The 19,931-nt window shown below is 43.3% G+C and overlaps 1 non-coding gene across 1 annotated transcript; it reads right to left on the bottom strand.

The window, feature by feature from the left end:
- Positions 1-19,138: 19,138 nt before the first annotated feature.
- Positions 19,139-19,210, bottom strand: TRNAH-GUG. The gene has a single exon. It is a non-coding gene; the product is annotated as a tRNA-His (tRNA).
- Between the last annotated feature and the right edge of the window lie 721 nt (positions 19,211-19,931).

Raw genomic sequence — 19,931 nt, 5'->3', positions numbered from 1 at the left:
TGAAGCTCTGAGTTTCCACTTGTATGTCTTGATGCATTATTCAGTTAAATATCTCTGAGTAATCAGAAGCTGTACAGGTTTTAGGGATGTCTGTAACATTATGCTACCTTCCAGAAACGTTCTCCAAAATATCAGAACGGGGAAAAAAAGAGAAGTATTAATCTGTCTTTATTCCATGTCACTTTGGGAAATGCTCTTGATACAAAGACAAACGCAAGGAGTGTAATCTTGAAGTATCCCAGGAATAACCTAAGCACAGAAACTGGACAGTATTTCTTAAAGCACAGAATTGTGAGGACACCTTGAAAATGTCCTCATGAGTTGGTTCATTGTAATGACAGGAAGAGCTGGACCTCATCCTTCCCAATTCTTCCATATCTGCAGTATCTCTGGCAGAGGACAAGAGGTAAAGTCCTTAAGTTGTGCCAGGAGAGGTGCAGGTTAGATATTAGGAAGCGTTTCTTCTCTGAAAGAGTATTCTGGCATTATGATCCACTGAAATAGTTTTCCCTCTGTTAATTAATTGTTATTAGTTATTACGGGTTCTTAATGCAGCTTATGGAAAAAGACACTGTGGGTCAGAGCATTGGATCAAAGCAACACTTTACTGTACTTTCCTACTTAGAATAACATGCTTACAATGGAAGTAGGAATAGCAGAAAATTCAGCCTTCAGAGGCTGCACCCACAGAATTGTAGAAAACAGATTCAGAAGAGATATGAGCAGATCATCCAGACCATCCTCCTACCCCAAAACAAGACCAGCCCATTGTAGACTGAGAGTTATTGCACTCAGTGACATTTCCAGCCTGCCTTATTATGCACATTCTCCATCTCCTCCCACCACAAACTGTGCTTCCACCTGCTCCTGACTTTCATCTCAATTTATTATCTTAAAACCTATTTCCTACTTTCATTTCCAGGTTGCACCTACTGTTAAGTCATCACCCCTATGCAAGCTGACCTCCATCACAATGTACCTTTTTATAATGTCTCTACTGCCTGTATTAAGCAATAGAAGCCATGTGCAAATATCTAAGTATTTGCAAGTATTCAAGTCCACAAACACTCTGACCAGGCACCTTCTGGGCCGCTGAGCATGATAGAATCATAGAATACAGTTAGAAAACAGCTGTAAGATCATCTGGTCCAACCATCAACCCATCACCACCATGCCCACTACACCATATCCCTGCACCTCTACATGTTTCTTAAAAACCTTCAGGGACGACAACTCTATGTTCTGAATAGCATGATTGCTGGCAGAAAATACAGTGAAGATGAGTGATAGAAAATAATCTGTGAAACACAAATCCTGGAAAAATATGTAGTCTTAGACTACAAACAACTCTCCAGATGAGGTTAGAGACAGTAGCTTGGTCCTCCACCTCTGCAAGCAAACAGGGATAGACAGGAGCTGCTTTGGTGTCTTAGGACCAGGAGGGATTTTATCTGAATTCAAGTTGTAGCTCAACAGCCCTTCTCTAAAGGGAATCAGGACAACTGGTTGGAGAGGAAAACACAAAAAGTGTGAAAATTAGCAATGTAGTCATGTGTAAGTCAGTGGGGATACCCATGTGCCCCACACCTGCAAGAAGCTGCCATCTGTCAAGGCATGAAGCTGAGACACATGTGCCAAAGTCTGTAACCTTCCAAATGCTATCAGTTTTGGTCCTCTAGTGGCTTCTCCTAAGGGGTGGTGGTAGGAGCCAGCTGTTCTGGTGGTCTAGCAAATGAAGAATTCATTTCTTTTTCAAAAAGATGTAGGAAGCATCATTAAAATGATGATTTCTTACAATTCCCTGTTATACCTCGTTCTTACTGTTTACTGTTTACTCTTATCCCAAAAATGTTGCTCAGGACTTTGAGGGTAAAGGTTTGGGTCCTTCCATTTTGCTGTTCTACCCATGCAGCACATGAGGATAACTAAAATGAAGTACCCTGGGGAAGAGGAACAGGGTGAAAGGAGGGATCTTGCAGTTAAACCTCCCTTTCTCTTCTAGACTCAGGAAAGCAAAAGAGGAGCTTTTCTGTGTGGCTCCCATAGTCTCCAGTAAGAAGAAAAGCCACCAGTGGAGCTTGCATCTACTCTGAGCAGTGAATTCTTATGCATATATCTCACCTAGTTATATTTTCCAGCATTTTTAGATGGTTCAGCAGATTTCCAGATTTATCATCTTCATAACATTCTTATACTACTTTCCAAAGCTGTAGAAACCAATAGCAACATTTGATGGCCGTGAAATCATATTTATGGGATCCATTAAAAACACCGCACTGGTAGTTAAATCTGGAACCTGACATAAGTGATGAAAGAATATTGGAGAAGTCCCTGTGGAGTAGCATATGTGGGCTATGCTCGTAGCATCAGGAAGCATCTGTCACAAATTTCAGCTCTCCCATGCAGATCTAAGCTGACATTAGCATTGAGGATCCAAGGCACATCCAAGAAAGTGTGTGCAAAGATGGGCTTTTAAATGATGGTTGTATTCACACTGTACCAGCAGACTTTGACTTGAATATGATGTAGAAAACGTACTGTAGGTCAGAATATTCTTTCCAAGCCAAAAAAGAGGCTCCTTCCAATAGGTGATAGTGTTTTTTGGATCAGATCAAGAAGGAAGCACTGCAAGTATTGATCTGCAGTCAGCTGCAGCAGTCATTTTAAATATGGAGTAAGCACATTTTTTGCTCCTAAAGCTTCTGTTTTAGTGATTCCTCAGCAAATCAAAACACCAACAGCACTAACACGAAAGCTTACTACCTTATTCTCTGCTTCCTAGGAGCTAAAGGCTCCCACAGAAAGAATTTAAGCTTAGTGATCAGAAGCTTGCCCTACAGAATGTTGTTTTGTTGCCTCTTGGAGGTCATTCCTAGACCACTGCACTCAGAACATCTTGGAAAGCTGGACGGTGAACCAGCCCTTCAAAATCTCCGAGTCCACTTTCTGACCTGGGAATAATACAGAGATATCTTTTTGTAGGAGAACGAAAACAAAACTTTTAACAAAAGTGCAAAGGAAGGAAACCTTCTGATGTCTGTCACAGAGGCTCACAGCAGGTCCCCTCCTGATGGGCTCATATTCCCCTGATGGTACAAAGCAAATGGCTCTATGACCTGATTCCTTTCAGCACTTCAGTGAGGGGCCACAGCAGGGAGAAGTTTCTGTTTTATTGTAATCACTGCTGTTATCCCCTTAATCTCTAGCTGGGACATTGCTGGCTTTCTAAGCTATCCAACCCTAGGCAACAATTTCCCAAGTTATTAGCTCTTAGCAAACATTTTACTTGCTTGCCCAGGGTAAAGTCAGAAAAGGTTTTTAAAGCATGTGCCAAGTGTTTTTAGTGGCACCAGATGCTGAACCCATGTGAGGCCATTCTGGACACCACTCATCTTCACTCCTGGCCGCAGGATGCCAGCTCTGCCATGGTGTAAGCTGCAAGAGGATGCTGGACCTCAACCTCACTACTCTCTTGGCCTTATGGAAATGAGTAGCACCAAAGGCTTTCATCCAGGCAGGAGAACTCCAAATCTCACCCTTCCCGAATTACACACTCAGCAAAGCCCACTCCCAGGAGTACCAGAGGTGGGTTTGTGTGCTACATAGTCCATGTGAAAGTCTGCACATCAGTGACTAGGATGACTCAATCCTATGGTGTGGGTTCTTCACTTACCCTGGACTGGACACTTCCAGCTCTTCATAGAATCATAGAATTGCTCATGTTGGAAAAGACCTTCAAGATCATCAAGTCCAACCACAACCATCGCATCCACTTCTTCACTCAGAGGGCAGTGAGGCCCTGGCACAGGCTGACCAGACAAGTTGTGGATTCCCATCCCTGAAGGCGTTTAAGGCCAGGCTTGATGGGTTCCTGCGCAGCCTGATCTGGTGGGTGGCAGCCCTGCCCATGGCAGGGGGTTGGATCTAGATGATCTTTGATGTCACTTCCAACTCTATTTCAACTCCAAGCCATTATATGATTCTATGACACTTAATTAACTCAAGGGGTGAGCTAATGGCAACCGCGTCCTCTTCCTTCTAAATCTGTTTCTTACCAATGTTTTGTTTGAAGTGCGCATATTCTCTTTATATTTGTACAAACCTCCAGTACAAATCCTTCTAGAATGTATTCAAAGGCATTAGCAGGGGACTTAACACGAATATGTTTGCTTACCTCTTATCTGTGTGCTTCTGATTCCTTTACACTGCTAATGTGCTTTTAATTTATTTTGCTTGCTTTGTTTGGCTGCAGCTCATCTTTTTGTTCAGTGACAATTATGTTGGTTCCGAACTCCAATGCCTGCCTCGGCCTCAGCCAGATTCTGATGTTTTCCTCACCTCTTCTATTGTTAACCACTGTTACTGTTGCACTGAATCAAGGTCTCAGACCTTTCGTGAGATGTTCTGACAACAAACATCTGTTAATTCTGGCCTAAAAATCAGCTGGGGTGAGCCTCCCATCCACATGCTAAGGCTGGCGAGTCTGCAGCCTGGAATAAGCTTTATTATTGTACATCAGCCTCCAAGCTCCATCTGAGCACCAAGCTCATACATTTTATGATACTGTATATTGTCGCTACTAAAACCTCATTCTATCTTTGTAGTTACCTCATCCCACTATGGAATAATGTACAGTGCTAATGACATGGCAATGGTAATAAAATGGCCCTATGATGATTTAAAGCAAAAACAACCTCCCTCCACCCCAAAAGCCTTCTAACTGGCACTTACTTTTATGATGGATTGCTCATTCACTTATTAAACATTTATTGTTTCCTCAATAAAAGTAATCTTAGATGTATTCAATTATTAATATAAATAAGGCACAGAATTGGAAACAGAAGCAATCTCATTTTCTTTTCGGTATTAATCTTCTCTCTTATTCAACCATCACAAGAACAGAGGGAAAAAAAATCACTCAGACTGACTGGAAAACAAACACGAGAAAAGCGAAATTCTTATCTGTATCTGTGTCAGGGAATAAAGAATTAAAACTCCTTGGAAACGTGTAATATTTCCAAATGTGTGGTGGGATATTGTCAGCTTGGTGTGGCCCTTGAAACCTGAGGCTCTCACAACTGTTCCGCAAGGGCTGCACGGAGGGAATGCAGAACAGAACTGAGATTGCTTTGTGATGTAGGTGTGTAAGTACATGCATGCACACACAGGAATGTATGCAGATGGCATCAAGCTGAGGGGTGAGGCTGATGTGACAGAAGGAATGGATGCCGTCCAAAGGGACCTGGATAGCACTGAGAAGTGGACTCAGGTGAACCTAATGAGGTTCAATAAGGCCAAGTGCAAGGTGCTGCCCTTGGGTCAGGATAAACCCAGATGTGTACAGACTGTGAAAAAAACTCCTGAGAGCAGCCTCCCAGAGAAGGGCTGGGGGCTCTGGTGGATGATAGCCCAAAAAGCCAACCATACCCTGGGCTGCATCCAAAGCAGCATAGCCAGCAGGGCGAGGGAAGTGATCCTGCCCCTCTGCTCTGTGCTGTGAGACCTCACCTGGAGCACTGAGTCCAGATGGGGAGTCCTCAGTGCAGGAGAGACGTGGAACTGTTGGAGCGCTCCCAGAGGAGGGCCACAAAAATGATCCCAGGGATGGAACACCTCTCCTACAAGAATAGACTGAGGGAGGTGGGGCAGCCAGGAGAAGAGAAGGCAGCGAGAATATAATTGCTTTACATTTAGGTAGAAAAAGCTATTTATTCATGATTTGGCCCCTGTATTCATCCCTCTATTTTGCAAAAATCTCTTACAGAGGAAAATACTTGGAGGATAGGAAGGGAAGGAGATCTTCAAGCTCGAGGATTTCTGAAGTAGACAGAATGAGAGGAAACAATGCAATATGAGAAATGAATAGAAACAAATCATGGGCTGTTTGTTCTAGTAACCCCGTGCCAGAGGATGTGGTCACTGTATGCAACCACTGAATGAGATGAAAAAGTGTCCTGGCAAAGGAAGAAAGAGAAGGGATAAACATGGGAACCCAGGGATTTGTGCTGCTCTGGGTATCTCGTAGAAAATAATAATTATGAATGGCTAAACTTGTGAAAAAGCCCACAGATGTGTAGGGAACTGGAAGCTATTCATTTTGTTTTTATTTTATTTGTAAGCCTATTTGGGATTTTACTGATATCCAGAGGATTGCTGAAAATTGTCAGGCTTTTCTTGCTATTTTTCAGCTGCTAACCATCAAATTCCTTTTCAGATTCTGATGTTGAAGCCATATTCACATCCATACTCATTTAGCACGAGCAAAAAGAGCCAAAACTTGTGTTTTATTTCACTAGCATTACATTATTTATGGAGTAAGATCTCTCTTACTTCAAAGTCAGACACCAGATCATTGGAATTTAACCATATATTTAACTTTATGTATCATGAATAAACTCCTAAGTGAATTGCATTAGTGCACAGCCATGAAATACCAATACATGGTGCTGGTGAATGTGGACTTCATTCACTGCTGTGCATTAGAATGCAGGAACAATTGCTCATCAATAAATGTGTTCTGGCATCATTCTGAGATAAAACCTGCAGATTTTACTTCTTGCTGCTTAAAGATTTGCTCGATAAATACATCTATATTGAAACATATGCATTTGCGTGGCAGAAGTAATGATACTCAAAGCACTAAGGGCACTAAAGACCAGAAGAATTTTTCCATCTATTACCAGGGGATGTACAAAAGGATAGCAGCTCTCTGAAGTATAGTATGATATATTTTTGTTCCCCAAAGTAGCACAGCTCAGTGACACAAATCACAAAAGCAGCGCCATGTGCCAACCTGTCCATCACCACTTGCCTTTAGGATGATGCCACCAGCAGCCCCAGCCGAGGCTACCAGGCCCTGGGGCAGGTTGGCAGTCTGCAGGATATGCCTTCGTCCATGCCCACCACACAGGGGCTGAACAGAAGCAGCAGCCATTGAACCTCAGAGCACACCAGCATTCAATATGGACAGTTCCAGAAGCAGCCAAACTGCTAAAACTGTGTGTGCTCATGCTCGTCACGGAATCCTAAAATCATAGAATGGCCCGGATTGGAAGAGACCTCAAGGATCACGAAGCTCCAACCCCCCACCACAGGCAGGGCCACCAACCTCCACATTTCATAGCAGCCCAGGCTGCCCAGGGCCCCATCCAACCTGGCCTTGAACACCTCCAGGGATGGACGGGGCATCACAGCCTCTCTGGGCAGCTGTTCCAGCACCTCACCACTCTCACAGCACACAACTTCCCCCTGACATCCAACCTCCATCTGCCCTCCCTCAACTCCAAACCATTTCCCCTTGTCCTGCTGCCATCTCCCCTTTCCAAGAGCTGACTCCCCTCCTGTCTGCAGGCTCCCTTTAGGTACTGCAGACTGCACTGAGGTCACCCCGCAGCCTTCTTTTCTCCATGCTGAACAAGCCCAGCTCCCTCAGCCTGTCTTTGTAGTGGAGGTGCTGCAGCCCCCTGCTCATCTTTGTGGCTCCTCTGGACCCTCTCCAACAGCTCCCTGTCTTTCTTGTCCTGGGGCTCCAGACCTGCACACAGCACTGCAGATGGGGCCTCACAAGAGCAGAGTAGAGGGGGACAATCACCTCCTGTCCCTGCTGGCCACCCCTCTGCTGATGGAGCCCAGAATGCTCATTTATGCTATTAACAATCAAAAGATAACCAGCACCCAGTTGTGGCAATTTGCTGCTAGCAATCCCTTCCCAACCTGCAGCGGTTTACTCATTCCACACACAATATCTCTGGATAGCCATTATAATTCTTATTTTGCTGCTATTTTATCAGTGCCAGCATATCATTTTATCGTATTTTTTGACAAGTCCACATGCAGGTGGAGATGCAAAAGGGAAAAAGAAAACTGGAAAAAAAAAAAAAAAAAAAAAAAAAAAACAACAAAAAAGGAAAAGATAAAAATCTGTTGGAGTCAAATTGAGTTTTTATATTAGAACTGACTTCATCGGGTACATCATCTGTGAGCGCTGGAGGAGGAAAAAATCTGGTGGAATAAAGAATACAGCTCTAACTATGTATATGCATGGTTACTGCGTTCAGAATTTAGGGAAAGATCAGAAATTGAGAGCTGTTTTGAATGGGGAAAGTATGCTGCACATCACGGCTGTGGATGGTGGAAGGATTTACCACTGCATTGTGTACACAAAGGTTGCTCATTCCCTACAAATGGTTTTACTGTCACAAAGAATGTACTTAATCATCTTTGTAAGCTAAGGCGTATCTTGAATTTCTGAATAATGTGTTCAGATGCAGAGATGGGCAAAAATAAATAGGTCATTAAAAAAAATAATTAGTCATGAACAGCAATATTTGTGGCAGCATAAAATTATTTTGAACAGATGGATTGCTCTGACTTTAGAGATACTGGACTTAGCAGCGGCAACCAGGAGAAGGATCATAATGCAGTACAGATTACATAAAAATCTGTTGTTGCTTCTCAGGTAACTAATTATCTAATTGCTTCCAAACAACAGAAGATTGTGCAGAGAAATGGGCTCCTCTCAAGAGAATTGAGCATCCGAGCAGGAGGAAGCATTTTGCATTAAGCAGAAAAGAGTGTTGTCCTTTTTGCACGGGCTCCACATAAGTTACGCATCGCCTGATTTCAGTTCACAACAGATCATTTTATTATCTCCCATTATTATTCTTTGATTTTATTTTTTTTTAATCATCGGTCATGGCCTTCGGGTTGAGTGCATTTTGAAATGATGGTGGAATTCTTCATAAAGACAGAAAGTCTCTCTTTATGTAATTGCCAGGATCAATTGGATGACCCTCTTATCAAACATGTCAGGACTCTTGTTAAGTCCGGACGCACAGCACGTGCTGACTGGCTTTGAATGGCATTTCCTCTGGGGAGCGTGTGCTCCATGGGGGTGCAATATTTTCACTGTGAAAAGCATGTGATAAAGATTTTCCTTTTGCTTTCTGTGCTAAGACATGCTGGTTTCCTTTCTTTGCACGAGTTGCGTATTTGTGGAGCTGTTTCTAACAGCTGATGGCTGGCTCACGCTGGGTTATGAAATGATTAAAGCAGCCCGGATTCTTTGGGCAGTGATCAACTTCAGCAGAAAAGCACACAACTCATGGAGCTCGCCTTAAATTGCAGCTATAAAAATGATAAGACATTGGAATTGGTACTTTAAAGAATTCTTTGGAATGAAATACGAATCCATTCCAATGAAATAGCAGGGCTGTTTGAAGATGATGTGGACCTGTGTATTTTTGTTAACGCCGTCATCAACTCTTTCAAGTCAGATGAGCAAGGCTTGAGAGACCAGTTCAGTATAATTGAATTTAAGGGAAGCCTACACGCTGATTACAGGCAGAGCAATAGAAGAGTAAAGCTACGGAGCATTTGTCTAATGGGTTTTCAAGGAATCGCTGGTGAAGCTCTTCTTCAAGGATGGCAGAAGACTGAAGGGAAAACGTATGTGCCCAGTATCGAGTGTTTGAGTGATGGCTCAGCATGAAGGATCAAAGCCCATTAAAACAGCTACAAAACTGTGGGAAATAACAGAGGAGTGTGAGGTGTTTCTTTATTATAGCTGTAGAAAAGTGTACTTGTTTCTGAGTGTAATTAGTTCAACAGATTACGTCGTAGCAGCAGAAGAATCAATGCCTGGGTCTGGCCTTCGTTTAGGGAGAAAAACAGATAAGCTGCAGATAACCTTCCCACATATCAATATGGTTTTATTTATTTTCTTGAGTATGACAGTCTGCAGAGGCAAACACCCTTTTTGACATTAAAAATGATTCTAAAAGAGCAATCCAGTTTTACACTACTGGATAATGCTAAATTCCCAGTGACGAATATTGTACCCAATTTTTTATTTTTATTTTGAAAGAAAGCTACATATTTTCAGAGCTCCTTTGTAATATTCTTCACTAAAAACCTCACAGATTACCTTCCGGATTTTCCTCTCTATGTTTTTATCTATAAATAAATAGAAAAAATTTCTCAGCCATCAAATAAAAGGGTGTTTTACTGTGGTATGCTGAATATACATTTCAACCACTGAGCCGTGCTCCTGTTGACTTAAGCACCAGGCAAGCTTCCAGTGGTTTGTGTGGCTGCCTGGACAGGAAGGGATGGTCAGTGTGTCCATCCGGGGGGTGCATGGAGACTAACACCTTAGTTTAATTAAAACCCAAGCAAGTAATTTGGTCTGAGGTAATAGGGAGAAGTATACTTGGCTGGAGAGAGGCCCTGAGTGAACCCAGGGAGGAACTGAACTTCCAGCCCTGTGCTATTCTCTCTATGCAGAGGTCAGTGGGACATGAGCACAGACTGCAATGCATGCTTTGTAGCATGATTTTGGTCTTCCCCATCAGTAGGGTCCTCACTTGCTTAATTGCCTACTTTGCATTAATAGGGAAGAAGTTTTCATAAAGAACAGCAGTGCAAAGACAGAGACTGGGAAACCTTGGTGCTGCAGAGATGCAGAGAATGAACACAGCCCCATGGCCAGGGAACTTCTTTGGTTTTGAGTTTCCTTCTGAGGAGCGAGAAAAGGTTAAGCAAGCAAACAAACAAACAACAGAATGCTTCTGCTGATATAAATTCCGATCCAGGGCTGCACCATAATTGTTACAATTTGCACAATGCAATCTGCTGTTTTGGATTGTTTTAGTAGAAGGACTTGGGAAGATGGCAGACCAGACATCCATCTAGACTACGGTTAATACAGAACAATGCACACTTCAGATGATTTATGGCTGGTAAGAGTACGTGCAGTGGAAAGGAAGATGTTCTGCTTGCTCATTATATAAAATACTACACTTTTATCGTACATAAAATAGCTTTTAAAGGTATTGCCTGAGAATGGAGTAGCACACAGGACATCAGGCTAAACCCGTATTGTTCTTTATTATTCATTTTGCAGTTGTGGAAGGGAATCTCAACACAGCACGCCAGAAAATGCATGTAGAAGGAAGATCAGAAGGTTGACTGGTCCATTGCTGTCCCTCTCACCTGCAGGAGTATTGACTCCACCTATATCCTTCCTGACACATGCATGGTGGGTATTTTTCCTGGTAATCAGTGGTAGAAATTCTGCCACCTCCCCAGGCAACTCTTTAGGAATGATTTCCATCCAGCCACTAGACTGCTTTTCTAATGTCTAGAAATATCCTGTTTAGCTGAAGAAGTGAGAAATTATACCCCTTTCTCCAATGATGTAAGCAGTCAACACACAACCTTGGATGGGATTTTCTTCAACATGTTTGATTCTAAGAATAACAGCAGTTCTTACATGTATTTCAGCTCTAAATGAGCCATCCAGCTGATCTATCCAGAGCAGTCCTCATAGTCCCAGCACTGCCTTTGCTCCTTGAGGCTGCCAGTGGGAGAGGGAGGTCTTCATCCCTCAGGTGAAGTCCCCTGGACAGAATATTAGCTTGCCCCCAAGGCTTGGGTCTCTGAGATGACCTTAAGGATCTTTTCCTCCTTTTGCAGGGTAAAGCCTTTAGACCAGCAGGGAATCCTCACTAGGTACTTCACAAACATCTTGATTTTAAGTGTATCAGGCATTCTCGTTGCTGGGAATGCTGATGAAGGTTTGTAAGTTTAATCAGCTGAAGGTCCGGCACGGATCCTGCAAGACTTGATGCCAAATCACATTTTTCCACCTGCCTTTGGGTTTATGGTACCTTGGTGGCTCTTCTGGTAACTGTCTCTCAGTGATTGCAGGCACCTTCCTGCAACAGAACTGAATCTTATCAGTATCTTCTTATCAGATTGAAGAATTTCAGCCATGCAATGTGACTTACTGCTTTAATTCTCCCAACAAACCAAAGTTTTGCTGCTGCATTTGGGAAAAAAAAAAAAGAAGACAGAAGACATTATAATTTCTTTATTATTGTTATCATCAGTAGTAACATGGGATAAATGCCCAGTATGCACAGTCACTTGGTTGGGTGGGTAGCATTTCCTCGGTAAAAAGCACTATCAAACTTCCCAAGAACTTCCCCAGTTCATTATCTGATCTCTTACTGCAACGATCCCAGCAGATGTCAAAATCAAATGTAAAGGGGCTTCACACCACCTTTTTAAAACTGACAAGCATTTCCATAGATTTGAGAGTCCTTCAAACCCAATTATCGAATCAAAATGCAGTTGCAGCCACTCTCTAACATCTCTTCAGAAGTATAAAACATCCATGTATAACTAATCACTCATCAGCTTGCACAGTAAACCCTTTCCCTTGCATGTGTTTTATAACAGCCTATAGGAATTAAAAGAGAAACGCGGCCCTTCGCATTCACCTACAGCCACAAAGAAGGCCATAATGTTCCTACAGCTGCACAAACAGCAGCCCCAGTCTGATGTGCCATGCAGGAAGCTCTCAGCAGATGAAGTCCAATGAGAGCTCATCTGCACTCCCACCACCAGCTACAGCTCCATCAGCTGGGGTGGGTGTTAAGAAATGAATGCATACATCTATAAGTAGGTGTGCGTATATTTATTTGTGTACGTGTGTGTGTGCATGTATATAAATAGGTAGGTAGAATCACAGAATAAAACCACAGCATCATTCAGGTTGGAAAAGACCTCCAAGACCCCCAAGCCCAACCCCAGCCCATCCCACCATGCCCACTGCCCACATCCCTCAGTGCCACATCTCCATGGCTCTGCAACACCTCCAGGGACGGTGACCCCACCACTGCCTGGACAGCTGTGTCAGTGCATCACTGCTCTTTATGAGAAGCTTTTCCTAAGATCCAACCTGTAGGTTACAGGATAATGTGGGAAGCAGCCATGACAGTACGTACTAAGAAAGCTCATGTTTTTTTGATGCGATATTCCCATCTCGAAGAGGCCAGACAGGTCCCACCTCGCAGACTTGGAAACCTTGTTTAAGAGCTAGAACAAGCCGCAGCTAATAACATTTCTGAATAGCCTAGCTTCCCTGCTGTCAGTACAGCTCCATGGATTTACACTGTTGGATGCTGCCATGCCCTAAATGCTTACTCTAGGGAAAAGCCATAGCATATTTCACGTGTTTATTACTGTCATATATTACCACAAGCTGATTCACAGCTGGTGTGAATTGTCATCACTCCGTGAAGTTAACATCCAGGTCTTTTCATAAATGCAGAGACACGGCATTATACATCACCTCTGTCCTCGTGTATGCATATTTATACATAGCATGAAGGAATAAAGATTCGAGCCCCAAATGCTCAGCTGATATTACTTGGTGTGATTCCCTCAATGAAACTTTCTAATAAATTTCACCCTGCCATTGCTTTCCTTATGTTTCTGTCCTAGAATTGATGGAAGTAAAAATACTGTGCTACATAAAGAGCCAGATGCTTGAAAAATCAGATACCAGTGATTATAGAATCCTGGAATCACAGAATGGTCCCAGTTGGAAGAGACCTCAAGGATCACGAAGCTCCAACCTCACACCACACGCAGGGCCACCAACCTCCACATTTCACAGCAGCCCAGGCTGCCCAGGGCCCCATCCAACCTGGCCTTGAACACCTCCAGGGATGGACGGGGCATCACAGCCTCTCTGAGATCCTAAAAGTATACTCTGGAATCATCCCCCAGGATTACAAGACACTTTAATTAATTTCTCAGCAAGCTCCTTTTTGGCTTATTCACTTATTTACGTTATTACATGTAAGTGTATCCTAACATATTAAAATCAAAATAAGAAAGCAATGACTTCTCTTATTCTTGCTTCTAATTGCTTGTGCCAGCAAATAATAATTTAGGCTTTTATGTACATTTGCAGGCAGCTTCCTTATGTGTTTCTTTTTCTTCCTTCACTTTGCCTCAGTCTGATGGATTTTGCCATTTTGCATTTTTTTTTAATGTTTTTATGTTCCTGGACTACAACTACAGCAAGAAAATGAAGTTCCTATTAAAAACTATGCAGCTTACTTTTGCTTACTGATTTAACCTACGTGAAAAATCAATAAGGATTTAATTCTGTACATAAAAATATTATTAGAGTTTTATAGGGTTTCTTTAAGGCCATGCTTAATTAATAATGCCAGAGTGGGTTTTTTTTTTTCCTGTTTCTTTGGTGGGTGTTTTTGGTCACCCAATAAAAACAGGAGAAAAAAGGTTTAATAAAGTAATTATTAGAAAAGCAAACTCTGTAAGATGGGATGGCTGTTTTGCAGTATAAGGTATTTTTTCCCATGGAAAGAAATAACATAAGGTTAATTGAGGAGGGAAAAGGAGCTGCTGGCAATGCACAGGCCTGGAAAGGTGAGGAAGAAAGAAACCAGAGTAAGAAGTGATTAAATTCAGTGCAAAGGACAGCATGCAAAATAGGCAGAAGCAAATGGTTACCAAAGACAACCTGTGTGTTCAGAAACTGTGCTGAGAGGAGCTTCAATGAGGATTTGGTCAGAGTAAAAGCAGAAGAGATTTCTTTGGAAGTGGGTGGGCTTTGTCTGGGGAGCTGTATTTCCCTGGAAAGAATGGTATTTTTCTGACAGCAATGTCCCTAATTTATCTGGAAAGATATAACAGATCCTTGAATGGTTCCTGCTGGAAGGACATTTGCTGTCATGACAGAGCTGAGGAGAGAGGAACCGAAGGGATGGCCAGGACTGAGGGCATCCAGATCTGGCATGGAGGGACTGGAATAGTTGGTCACTTCCCTTTAGAGACAGACTGACCTGCAGGAAAAGGAGGAACAAAAAGAAAAAAAAAGTTGTAACTTTCTCCAAAAAAACACAACTTTTAAGTGCTCTGAATCAATTACTGTGCTTTGGAAGGATGTAGGATTTGCATTGCTTCCAGGCTTTGCTGGATTTCATTCTCATTAACACCTACTCTGCCCTGGTCTAAGTCGAGTGATTTCAGCAGAAATTCTGCTGATCTTCATAAAAGTCTGGGCCTGTATGTGTGCTCACAGATTTTCTCCCAGAAAAGAGTTCTTTAGTCAACTTGCTGCAAAGGCCAGAAATGGAAAATCAAATTACTTTCTGCTCCAGGTAGCACAGCAGCTGATCTTGGGCTTACAGTTTCAAAATGCCCGAAAGATTACAACCATTACTCTGAGCACTTCTTCCAAGGAATGCTGGTTGAAGTGAGACCAGACCTCATGGTAGGCTGTGATTATGTTGGATGAGCAGCTCTTTGTCAAGAGGAAAACAGAAGAAAGTAGTTTGTGCTGGTTTTGTTTGTTTGTTTGTTTGTTTGTTTTTTTGTGGTGATGTTACGTGGGATTTTTTTTTCCATGAAATAAATAGTGGTAGAGCCAACCTGCACCTGATTCCCCACCTGCCATTGTATTTCAATCTAGGTGGTGAGATCAAATACCTTTGATCAACATCACCAAAGGTAACCATCCCCAAGGGTCAGCTTCTCAACCCACAGTCCCTTCATCCAATGGAATGCATGGCATGGATGTGTTTGGACCTTCTGTTGTTGATAAATAATTTTTTGATCTCCTAGTATTTTGGCTACTTGGAGCCTGAGGGCAACAGCATGACAAATGAACTCTTGGCACTTCTGCAGACCATACCAGGCCTGAATACAACAGGATTATCTCATTTCAGTCTTTCTGACAGCTTATTTCAAGAGCACACTGAGCATGATTTTGGCATGTTAGATATAGACTCATAGGGCCCACATCCTTCTGAGAAGGATGAGACAGAATAGATTGGCCTTGGCAAGGCTTTTCCTTAATGTGCTGTTCCTCCAGGATCCAAACAAGCTCACGGAGAGCTGTTTGCTGTTTCAGCATCCACAGCATTGTATACCTGCACGTACACCAGGCAGCTTCTGGCACTTGTATGTGAGATTCCTGTAAATAGAGACCCATTACAATTTGACAACTTAATGAATGAGAAAGCCATTTTTCATTACACATCTCTGAATGAAAAATACCTCTCATTATCTGTGTAATGAAGGTAAATCAATGAGTGACTTTTCAATCCTCATGTTAATGGGAAACCCAATACCTTGCCTGAGCATTAGCTAAGATGAGTACTTTGCTGCAGCAACCAGAAGCTGAAACAAAGGTGGGGTGAAAATGAGTAGGCGAGTGGAAAGAGGGCATCCCCAGTTGCCTAGGAGGAATTTAAAATTGTGATTATCAGATTTTGAAACACAGCTGTATATACAGGCTACTCTTAAATGACAAATTGGTCAGTCGTGATCTAAAAATTAATGTAACCAATGTATAAATCTTCTTCCAGATCTTTTTTTTAAAACTTATCATGCTGAAAGTAATGACTCCCAAAGTTTAGCTGGCAAAAACAGAAGTTCATCAGTCACTGTTTGAGCTTTTCCCGTGCTATTAGTATTAGCCTTCTTTGCCTCAGGAAAGCTATCAATGATGCTGTACTTGGTTCTATGCAAATATCAGTTAAAGCCAGCATATGTCCTGAAGAAATGATAGTCCAAGCAGGCAAAGTACTGAAGGAGAAAGTAAGCAGTGAAAAAACAGGAGACATAAAAGTAGCTGCAAAACCAAGCAGAGAGAGAGGTGTGTTCTCACTTTGCTTTAAGACAGGAGAAAGGAAATGTTGTTTGTATGGCTGAGGGAAGACCCACGAGAGACACTGGAGATGTCTAGGAGGGTATGGGAAAGTGATGAAGCAATAGGAAGAAAGAGGATAGGGAAAAACAGATGAGATAGGGAGAATTTGAATACCAGTGGCTGAATGGAAAAACAAAACAAAACAAGGTGAATGTTGATCTTCCTGTTGTTATTTTTCTCCAGGAGAAGCCAGCTGCTCTGAGAAAGAAGCAGAGGGGAAAGTCCTGGGACGAAGGCAACTGTCCAGAAAGTGGTAATGAAAATGGGGACTGCAGCAACCTGAGGCAGCCTGGAGGCTCATAGAGGAAGACCCTGTGGGGTGAGGAAGAAATGCCTCAAAGAAGTCATCCTGGCCACCACCAGCAGAAATACTGCTTCAAGTTGAAACCTAAGACACAGGAAGATGCTACAGATATGAGGTCTATCCGATAACTGTGTCTCAATGGCAATCACTTCCCCAAGCTCCTTCCTTGCAAATCTGTGCTGGAAAGATCTTTTGTAAAACTTCTTTTTCTTCCTGGGCTATCAAATCTGGATCAGATCAGCAGGCATTAACATGGAGTGGCCTGCAGCTTACTCACCTGCACATCACAGTTCATTGGCTTGTGTGCTTCAGGAAGAAATCCCTTTGGCACTTTGTTGCAGTGCATGGTTAGTACAGCTGTGGGGTGATTCAGCTTCCATTCAGCTGCAGTTGATCACAGAGCGGTTGCAGGCTGACACCAAACATTGCAGCCTGTTGGTTAGCTGCTCCAGGCAAAACAGTTCCACCAGCTGTGGGGGAGCACAACCTGCAGGTGTCAAAGAGGGGATTCTGAGTAAGGGCTCTTGTGCTGAGCAAAGCTGGAAGAGTTCCTGAAGATTTCAGTGTCTGGGGGAACTGGAATGGAAATCTCCAGCTTTCAGAGAAGGATGGAGGGAAAGGAGAATCACAAAGTTACACTGCATGGAAGCAGTGAGATATTTCAGCAGCAAACAGCACTCACAGACAAGAAAGGATCCCTCTGTGGGAACATGCTGAGCAATAGCTATTCTGGGTTCTCCTGTGAGAAAAAAATATTCAGTGAAGAAATGAGGAAAGACATTTGAGAAGACAGCATGCATTCTCTAGGCATAGTGCTATGCACACAGGTGGTACAAAATGCATGACAAGATGGTGGGTGAAGCCATGGTGCTAAGAGATGGAGATTGTTGATGCTGGGAGCAGGGGCTGGCAAGGAGAGGGGAAGGGAGTTATCCAGTCCTGTCCTCTCATCCCAAGCACTAGCAGCCCAGGAAGTGATTTGCTCTTTAAACTAAGTTTCTGATTTAGAGCTGACCTTTATATATATGAGGAGAGGATGCTGCTGTTGTCACTAACAAGAGCTATTTCTTTACTTTTCAGAATGGGCTGCTTTGGAAGTCTCATCCGTGGAGTCTGATCACGAGGAGCAACTCAGAAAGCCTCTGCAAACCCACTGATTTGGGGGAGGGTGGAGATGAGAACAGCCATCAGCCATCAGACGAGGCTGTGACAGCCAAGCTTTGGGCTTTGTTTTCCCTCTCCAAGAAGCACAGTAACTTTCCAAGTGCTTTCCCAAGGCACGTGGAAACCCCCCCACACACACCATGCACATCAGCATGGTTAGATCCACCCTGAGGTCAGAGTGCACCCTGAAGTTCAGGGCCATCCCACCAACCTCTGGGCTATCAGGAGACATCCATGTGTCCCCGCTCCCTGCACAGCTCTCTTGTGCACTGCAGACATTCCATGCCTGGTGTTGCAATCAGCAATTACCAAAACAGATCCTGCAAAGTCGCCAGGGAGGTTGTTCATCTACATGCATTAACTGAAGGGCAATCCAGTCTGCTTGGGAGTCAGACTTTCCCCAGCAAAGCTGTGTAAATATAACTCCAAAGCATTCACAGACGTGCTGGGAAGTTTCCTCTGAGCCAAACAATATTTTTAATTCGTTGATAGCATTTTAATTTTCTCATGATGAAGAACCTCTAAAGGCAACCGCATTGGAGAGGGAGAAAGGGTCAAGAGGCAATTAAGAAAGGAAGATCTTGCTTTTCACTGCTAGGAAAAACAGTTAATTAGATGAAACAAGCTAAAAAGAGAGAGAGAAGAGCTGAACTGTAATTTGGAAAATTTAAAAAGCTTTCTATCAAATAAATTGATTAGCACACTAATCATAATCAGGACTCTTGGATTAACAGTTAATTTGGGGAATCAATTAATAGCAGCATTTTTCAAATCATGGCTGCCTCTGGAGCGCAGGGAATTCATTGCGGTGTGTTTTTAGAGATAACAGATGCTGGATTAGAGCTGCGCAGTGATTCTCTGACAGTGTAACAACTCTGTTGCACCCCACTTCCAGGACTGTATTTGGAGATATTTGTGTGTGTTGGCTGAGCTGTTGTAAGTCCTTTCTCAAATCGTTTACTTTGGAGCGCAAACTTTTCTCACAACTTTTTTTGCTCCCTCTGCTCGGTTTGAGGGCTCCTGTAATAATCTCCTCCCTCCAGCAGCTGCGAAACAACACATGCCAGAGTGTGACAGAGTTAAATGAGAAGGGACCCGCCACCCAAAATTCAAGCCACGTTTAGGGGGAGTGTTCCTGCCGTGACTCGGATTCGAACCGAGGTTGCTGCGGCCACAACGCAGAGTACTGACCACTATACGATCACGGCTGTGCTGTGCTTGGTGCCACTGCTGAGCACGGTTATATACGCCAGGATTTGAAACTGCTGCTGTCCTGGCATTACCTTGTCGGAGTGCCCAGCTGCATGTCTTGTGTTCTGTTCCTCCTGGGAGCTGAGATTCAGCAGCAGGCACAGATGGATCCAAGTTAAATCCCACTTTGCAACCTTTGCTTGAGTTTCCCAGCACAGCAGCTTTCATAACTTTCCTTCCAATACTTGAAGGGAGCATTTAAACAGGAGGGGGGAAGGCTGTTTATGAGGGTTTATAGTAATAGGACAAGGGGGAATGATTTCAAGCTGAAACAGGGGGAGGTTTAGGTTGGATATTAGGAGGAAGTTTTTCCCCCAGAGGGTGGTGAGGCACTGGCACAGGTTGCCCAAGGAGGCTGTGGATGCCCCATCCCTGCAGGCATTCAAGGCCAGGCTGGATGTGGCTCTGGGCAGCCTGGGCTGCTGGTTGGAGACCTGCACACAGCAGGGGGTTGGAGCTGGATGAGCACTGTGCTCCTTTGCAACCCAGGCCATTCTGGGATTCCATAAGTCTTCAATCCCAAATGAGAAAAGCTGTTTGGAAGGCAGTTTCTCAAAATACTGTCTCCCAGCTCTCATTTTAGAGTTGTCTAGTTCAAATCTCTCCCTCCATCCGTGGTACAGAAGGAATTTTGCTGTGCAAGCTGTTCAGATTCACATGCTTTTCTTTCTAGTGATG

The sequence above is a fragment of the Lagopus leucura genome, unplaced genomic scaffold (assembly GCF_019238085.1).
Source record: "Lagopus leucura isolate 7727_CA_CO unplaced genomic scaffold, USGS_WTPT01 Super-Scaffold_1, whole genome shotgun sequence".
Taxonomy (NCBI): Eukaryota; Metazoa; Chordata; class Aves; order Galliformes; family Phasianidae; genus Lagopus; species Lagopus leucura.
Note: the sequence above shows the minus strand (reverse complement) of the source record. Positions and strands in the feature narration are given on the sequence as shown.